The 8,559-nt window shown below is 37.8% G+C and overlaps 1 pseudogene; it reads right to left on the bottom strand.

Annotated features, from left to right (window-relative positions):
* Window positions 1-5,966: 5,966 nt before the first annotated feature.
* Window positions 5,967-8,030, bottom strand: LOC138144339 (host cell factor 2 pseudogene; annotated as a pseudogene).
* Window positions 8,031-8,559: the final 529 nt, after the last annotated feature.

The following is an 8,559-nucleotide window of genomic DNA, read 5'->3' as shown; positions in this document are numbered from 1 at the left end:
ATGAGATATAGTTGAGTTTACATAGAAGCTATCACAAGACAAGTAGCTATAAATTGATCTTACCTAAAGTAGGACTTGCACACTCTTTGAACAACCACAACAAAAATGTGCTAGAATATAATAGCTCCAACCTCAAGGACAATGGTAGTGAAGCACATATGCCCTGAAACCTCAACTGTTCTATTTCATTCACTGACAGGAAGTTTTTAAAAATGAAAAAGGGATAAAAGGTGAATTGCTGTTTTCATATGCACTCAATTCTGGAATTAGAACCTCATAATCCACCTGTACTTATGACTCCTCATTCAACACAAAAGACCTTAGTCACTCATAGAAGGAAGTAAACTCATACACATGTAGTTGTATTAGAAGCAAACAGTGAATCTCTGGATGTGCTCTGTATAAACTATCAGAAAAGATCAACCTAAGCATCCCTTAAGGACTGGGCTCTCATTTGCCAGTCATCTTAATTATAATACTTCCATATGACCTATGATCCAATCCATATAGGGATTCCTTTCTAAAGCAGTGATTACAACCCATCCACAACCCTTCATTCTGTGTAATACAAGTCCTCTCATAAATACACCACAAACCAAAATGCTGTTTTCCTTTAAATTTCCTGAATTTTTGCTGATGCAAAAGGATTTTCCATTAGTTACCACAAAATTTCACCAAATGGCATTCTCACATCATTATCTGCTAAACAAGTTAATATTGTTCATAAAGGACTCCTAGAAATAATTCACCTGATAAAGTTTGACTAGTCACTCATCATCTTGATCAACTTTATGACAGATATGAGATTGATTTCACTCCCAGATCATTCTCTAGTCTGCTCCCTCTACACACAAAATGCCTTGCCTGATTAAAGATGACTTCTCCTTGAAGTCTTGGTTAGTCTTAGGCTGAGATAACCATATTAAGGTGAGTTGCAACCACAATGCTCACTTCCAGCTCACTCTCCAGTGTGCTCCATCTCTATACCAGCAATTTTAATCCCACACAAGAAAAAAATTCCCTTTTAGTTTTCTTTTTATTTTGTCTTCTTCCAAGAGAGTGTAAGCTCTTTTAATAGGGGGACCATTTTCTTTTCTTGTTTTGTTATCCCCAATGCTTGGCATAATACATGGAAATAGGAAACACTCAAAAATAAATTCTAGGGGAGGCCCAGTGGCGCAGTGAATAATAGTTCCAGCCCTGGAGTTGGGAGACCCTGGATCGGTTCCAGCCTCAGATACTTAACACCCACACAAAATAACTGGCTGTGTAACCTTGAGCATGTTATTTAACCCCAATTGCTTTAAAAAAAATTCTGTCTATCTATCTATCTATCTATCTATCTATCTATCTATCTATCTATCTATCTATCTTCTATCTCATCTATCATCTGTCTATGTATCTACATATATGTTTCTATATTATCCATTTACTTAAAAAATAAAAATTAATTTATTAAAACTGAATAATAGTCATGTATCTTTTAAAGACGGTTTAGGGGTGGCTAGGTGGTGCAGTGAGTAAGAGCTCTGGTGAATAGTCAGAAGGACCTGGGATCAGTTCCTGGCCTCAGATACTTAACACCCACACAAAATAACCGGCCATGTAACCTTGGGCAAATTACTTAATCCCAATTGCTTCAAAAAGAAAAAAAAAGTTTTAAAAAAACTTAGGTGTATGTTTCCTTCTTTTTAGGAAAAAAAATTATGTGACCTTTTAGTACATTCTATGCCCAACACTTCAGCCCCATCAATATTTTAGAACTAGCAAGTAGGCTCTTATTTGACCTTCTTAGGAATATGTTATCTTTTGATTAAGACTTCAAGCTATTAATAAAAACACAAACATGTCTAATGCTTTCTGAATTGTTATTTTCATTAGGAGAAAAAAAAAGAACAGTTTGCCTGGAAAATTGATTTATAAGTAGATAAAGAAGAGATGAGCAATACTCATTCTTCCTACAGAGCTGCACCTTTACTTGTCTCTATTACAACAAAACCTCATGTAGGGCAAAGCTCCTTTCTAATGAATTATTAACCCCCTGCCTAGCGTGGTACCTTAAGCAGTGATATTCCATAAACATTTGTTGAATGAATGAATGAATAAGTGCAATCTTTGAAATGTATTTAATCCCAGCTGCTATAAGAAATAACAAACTAGTTTTAATTTCTTCTTGTTAGAAAATTTCAAAGAAGTGTTATTTAAATTTATTACTTGAGAAGTCACCTATTATTTGTAAAACTGATAGCTTCTTACTGATGCCAATGCATGTTCTATTTCTGTAGAAATGTTGTGTAGGTGTGTTTATTTGTTTTTAAGCAAAGAAGATAAATGTCTTGGGCCTTTAGATTTACTAGCATATACTGCACAAATTCTCATTCATAAATATTTAGATCATGATTTGCCAAAAAAAATAGGATTATAGTGCATGTCATACTCTATTTAAGTATATAACTGTATTCTTGAATAACCACTGAGGCAGATGTAATGTCTTTAAAAGTATTTTATTACAGTAAAGCATTTCCCTAAGGAAGACTGTTTATACATCTATAAATCAAGGTGAAGCATTGAGCTTGCTTCCTTTTATTGTTTATGCTTTCTTCCTGGATTTGCCTTCTTTAACTTGAAAAGTGGTTGCATCTAAGAGAGATAACAGAAAATGCTATATGTGTGTGTGTGTGTGTGTGTGTGTGTGTATGACTAAGGGTTCCTTTATGTGTACAACTAATTTCTAAAATATTTGGTACTGGGATGAGAAAGAGGTAAATTTAAACAGACATAGAACTTTGCTTTAGAATGTCTTAAAGCATGAAGTTGAACAAAATTTAGTAGGAAAAAGTTGATATTCACATGTACTTGTAAATATAACCTTTAAATTTTCAGTTCTGCTCAATTATATGCTTGCTCTTCTGATAATGAATATGAGTATTCAAATTTTAATTTTATTGATAATAGTTTACATTTGCATTTGAGCTAGTTTTAAAATATATGTGTGTATATACATAAATATATAAACAAATATATGTATATATACATATTTTAATTTTAGAATTTTTATATTCATAAGACCTTGAAATTGGAAAAAAGATGTTGTTTCCTGATTTTATTCTGAAATAATAGTATCCCAAATTTCAAAATTTTGGTCCTGCAAATGTTCTTAAAGATAGAAATTAGATACCTCAAAAATCAGTAGAAGACTTAGATAAAGGAAATATTTTGATTCAGACCAGGGAAGAAACATGACAGTAAGCAGATAGAGTGCAGGACTTGAAAAGGGGAAGACTTAGGTTTAATTCTCATCTCCAACATTTATTAGTTCTATTTCCATGGGCAACTTACTTAACTTTTTTAAGCTTGGCTATATGTGTGTGGGGGTATGTGTGTGTGTGTGTAATGTTAATGGAATGTGAAGATCTTCCCTGTCCATTAATAGACCTGTATGACTACCTATCCCCTTTTCCCTTGGAATAGGAGTCAAATTCCCAGGTCTAAAGGCACACAGGTATTTCATTCATGGATGTCTTGCTCCTTTCACAGCTGTGATATATCCTGAGTCACACAGAACCTAAATATAGAGATTTACATTACCTTGGCAGAGGAGCTTGCTTGGGGGAAAGCTTGCTTATGCGGAGGCTCTTTTGTAGGAAGGCTTTCACATCTTTTGACACTAAGCTAATTAGGCCCTGAGTCACAAGGATTGTGTTGCTTTCTGACCCTGAGTCTATTAATTGAAAACTATATATACTGGGAGACTGGTATTTTACTCTGGGGGTTTACTTTTGAGAAGGACCTTTTGATTCCCCGGACAGGACTGAGTAGCCCTTTGTTAAGAGATCCTCCAATTACTCAGAGGTTTGTGCTCAGCTGATCTGGTGGTTTATGCAGGTGGTTGTATTACTTTGTTCAGATAGTTGGAATCCTGTCTGTTGAATCTCTGTGATAATTTCTCTGCTTGCATTTTCTACTTATCAGTAATTAAAGTAACATTGTTGACCCCTTTAAAAGTTATCTTTCCTTTGGAAAAACATATCAAAAACCCTGTGCAAGCAGGTCATCCTGGGTGTGGTAGGGTGCTTGCTACTACAGTGGGTAGGTGGGAGTTCTTCTGAGAAAATTATCAGGGGAGATCTGGGAGTTATCCAGGATGACAAGGTTGCTGGAGTAGGGAGGCAGCAGAGCTTCCAGAACAAGAAGGCTGTTAGAACACTGGATAAAGAAGTCCAGGGAGTCAGGAATAAGGTTGATGGAAAGATCAACATAAAAATCAATAACTGCATTAGATTCCCTAGAAATTCAATAAGGGTTATATTTTATAGGAAAGGCTTAAGAGAGACATAGGGACGATTTGTAGTCAAGAATATATGTATATAAAACTTGACTCTAATGTTTATTTACCTGAATGATCATTGTCAACTTAACTTCTTTAAATCTGACTCATCTGTAATCTATTTTGGGGGGGAGAGGGGACATGGAAGTCACAGTACCTATCTAATATTGCAGTTTTGAGTATCATACAAGATGATATGTGCATAGTATTATATAAATATCAGGTGTCATGATTATCATTACTGTATAACTACTACTTTATATTATCATCTCCCCCATAGATCATCCCATTTCTCTCTGTTGAAATCTTTCCTTCTTTCAAAGCTGAAGACACAAATCCTTCCTATGCACCCCAACATCCCTAGTCACTATACATGGTGTTTTCTAGACCAGTTTCAAGGCAAATATCTTAGCTTGTAACATGGCTAATGTGTAAGAATCTCAGAATTTATGTGTAGATTCACATACTGATTTTAGCATGTTAATGGGATGTTATTATTCAAATTTTTTTTTTACCAAAATGTTATGGTATGCAATAAATTTGTCGTTGTATAGTTACTGAACAGAGTAAGAAAATATTCAGCAAGCACTAAGGCAGGGATAGGGAACCCATGGCCTTGAGACCACAAGTGGCTTCTGTAATGGTAAGAGAATTTGAAGATCTCCCCTGCCCTTTAATAAGCCTAAAGGAATTTGAGGACCTTCCCTGATTTAAAAATATACTGTGCCTCCTAATAGGTTGAATGGAACCTGTGGTGGGAGAAGTTTGCTGAAGGGTGGAGCAGAGCCTACAGGAGAAGCTTGCTTAGGAGAGGCTTGTTTTTCAGGAAGGCCTACCCCACATGTTGTTATTTTGTAATTAGGCAGTGGGTCACAAAAGTTGTAATGGTCTATGACCCTGGAGAATATATATTGGGGCTCACTTAGGGGAAGAGTTGTGTGATTCTGATAGATAAGACTCTGGGCAACCATTGAGCCCCTCAGCTTTGCAAATACAGACGTTGGTGCTTCTCTCTTTGGTAATTGTGTAGGTTTATGATGGCCAGACAACTAGAAGCCCTGTCTGTTGGTTTGTTGAATTGTGTTATTTTCTTTGTCTATATTTTTTGTCTGCTTATAACTTCTGTTTTTATTTTATAAAATTCAGGGTGCTGACTTTTCCCCCTGAACTAGGTAAATGATACACATTTGAATAAAGTAAGATTGTTAATGCCTTTTGAGCTGTTAGAAAAGCAGATCAAAAGACCACTCTAGCTGGACTTCAGTTTGTTTACTGGCTGTGTGTATGACCTCAGGCAAGGAAACAACAACAAAACAGCAACAATTATTCTAATAACTGGCTTTTATAAAGAGCTTTTAGGTTTGCAAAGTGCTATATGTAAGGTTCAACCCATTTTATCCTCACACAAAATCTGAGTTAAGAGCTATTATTATTTTAATTTTATAGATAAGGTAACTGAGTCTGACACTCAGATTTGTTAAACTGAACAGGTATCATAGCAAATATATGTCTGAGGTATAATTTTAACACAATGATTCTTGGTTCTCAAGTTCAGCATGTTACTCACCTCTTAGCTGACTATGATTTCCCCTTACCCCCAGAATGGCAAGACTATGATTTATCTCTAAGCTCTTTTATTCTAAATCATTATGTCTAAAAAATCTTGCTTCTAAAGTAAACTGTAGTTTGGGACATCTGTATTTCTTCCTTTAGAGAGATTTTGCTTTCCTTTTGGCAGTTAGTAGAACTGACTGACCAAAACAGTATTATTTGTGATGATACCCACATCATACCACTGTCATTGTCCTTTTGATTTTCCCTATGGTCATTGGCTTTGAAGTACTATCTTTTCATAATGGAACAGCAGAGTCCTATGTTTCAGCAGAGCTGATTTTATTTATTGGCTGTATATATGCTTCATCAGTTTCTGATTTTGCATTCAATGTTGTTCATGGTGCTTCATTTAAAAAAAAACAAATGCTCCATTTGTACTGGATGACTCCACTTTAATGGCCTGCTGGGGGACTGTGGTACATGTACCAGAAATGGCACTGGATACAGCAGCTTCGGAGTTTACCATCCTTAAGTCCACACTATGTGATTCATTTAACATTTGTTGAAGTTTGAGCACCTTCCTTTTTCTTTTGCATATCCACTGAACAGGTGCCATCTGATACATTAGTTGCCATTGCAAAGGATGGAAGTAAAATGGTATTAGCTTCATTTTCTTTATGATCTGATTGGATATTTTTACTGCAGTTTCTTTCATGACAATGTGATTTGATTCTGTACTATTTCCTGTTTCTTCTAGCTTTACTAATTCTTACGAGGCAGAAACTGGCATGTTGTTGGGAACAGTGTTATTACTGGTTTGTCTAGGAAAATTCTGCTTATACTTATTGTAAACTTGCATGAGAATCTGATGATGCTGTTGGTATAGTTGCATGGTATGGCAGGTTTATGCTCAATTGAAGAAGATAACCTTCAATGGTAGGAACTTCATTCTATTTAACTCCAAGAGAGCTGGTAGTAGTTTTGATCACCTGTACTTGTGGTTTCTCACTATCAAGGTGCCAAAGATCTCTGCAGCAAACTTGACTATGCATGGCCTTTTTATATCCACCTTTTCTACTCCAGATGTAGAGGCCTGTCCCAATTGCAACAGCACAGTGTCTACTTCTATATGGTGATTTTTTTATGTCTTTCTGAGAATCAGATACTAGACATGTCCATTACACTGTGTCCAAATTTTGGTAAGTAAATGAACTGGTATACTAATATTCACAGCCCAGAGGAGAGGCTTTGACATTATTAATGATTTGTGGAACCCATTCACCTAAAATGTACATCTTGTTTCCAGTAACATAAGCTGCATAAGGACTTTGTAGGAATCAGACAGTTCCTTTGGTTTCTGGTTGTGACCATGAATGATATGGTTTCTATATCATTGCCATAAGTCATCAAGAGGGAGCCACACATTCCACCAAAAATGTACATGTTGGGATTTCCTGAGTCTTTCCTGCAATATAAAAAGGCAGTGTGAGATTGGGAGCAGATGTGGTGGTAGAGAGAATCTGGTCACTGCAATGCTCCCACCCACCACTCCAGAGCCAGCCTGCAACTCCAGCTCCTGGAAGTCATTCAAATATCTGGGGCCTTTACAGTTGGAATCTTCCCTCTCACTGACCAGGGCACCAAATAACCAACTCTTATTATACTTGTCATAAATGACACATATTAAAGAGAAGTCATGTCCAACTCTAGGGCAAGGAGGTAAACCAGAAGGAGGTCGAGGTTTCACTTTGTCCAGAGCCAGCAGCTTCCCTATAACTGAGCATGCTCACTGCAACAGCTTTCACGTTCGCCCTTCCCCCAAAGAGCAGGATTCCGGAGCCAGTGCAGACAAACCCACTGGCTGCACAACCCAGAGGAATATGGCCTCTAATAGCTGGCTCGTAACCCTGCTGCAAATATGCAGGTCCTCCGTGGTGCTCTCCTTGTCTCCTCTGAAGATGATGGGGTATTCCCAGATGGCCACAGCCCGGTACTGGGCACTAAGGACCTGCCCCGTGAATAAGGGAACCTGCTTGCACTTAGCAGGCAGCAGGCCGCCATCTTGCTCTCCCCCTCTGGAGGGCCCACAATGCACCGCGCCAGGACCTTCCCTGTCCCCACCTCCCCCGACACCCCATGCAGACAACATTCAAACAAACCTACACAGAGCAAGCTATGTGCAGGAAAAATAGGAAGTAATTAAGAGGGGCAAGCACCAGAAGGAGGAGGAATTAGAGAAGATTTGCAATAAGAGATGCGAGTTTAGTTGTAAGTTAAAGGAAGCCGCGAAGTCCGTAGATGGGTAGAGGAAGGACAGCTCTCCAGGCAGGAGCACAACCTGAGGAGAAGCCCCGAGGCTGAGATGGGGCGTCCTATGGGTGGAAGGGTCGGGTGGGTCACCAGGTGGAAGAGCGCATATCAGAGTAGTAGGGGGCAGGGTAAGAAGATTGGAAAGGTGGGGAGAGGGTGAGACTGTGAAGGGCTCTGAATGATAAAAGGAGCATTTTGAATTTGAACTGGGGGCAATAGAAACCCCTTGGTGTTTATTGAATGGAGAGGTGGCTTGTGTGACTTAGCTGGATATCTACTTTATATGGAATATCTACTTTAACTGTAGATATTCATATAGTAACTTCAGCAAAGTGTAGTAGTGGGAGACCCATTCTGATAGTACAGGA

Source organism: Petaurus breviceps, unplaced genomic scaffold, assembly GCF_028583685.1.
Source record: "Petaurus breviceps papuanus isolate PSGF00001 unplaced genomic scaffold, PetGlider_PUasm1.0 90696, whole genome shotgun sequence".
NCBI classification, from domain to species: domain Eukaryota; kingdom Metazoa; phylum Chordata; class Mammalia; order Diprotodontia; family Petauridae; genus Petaurus; species Petaurus breviceps.
Note: the sequence above shows the minus strand (reverse complement) of the source record. Positions and strands in the feature narration are given on the sequence as shown.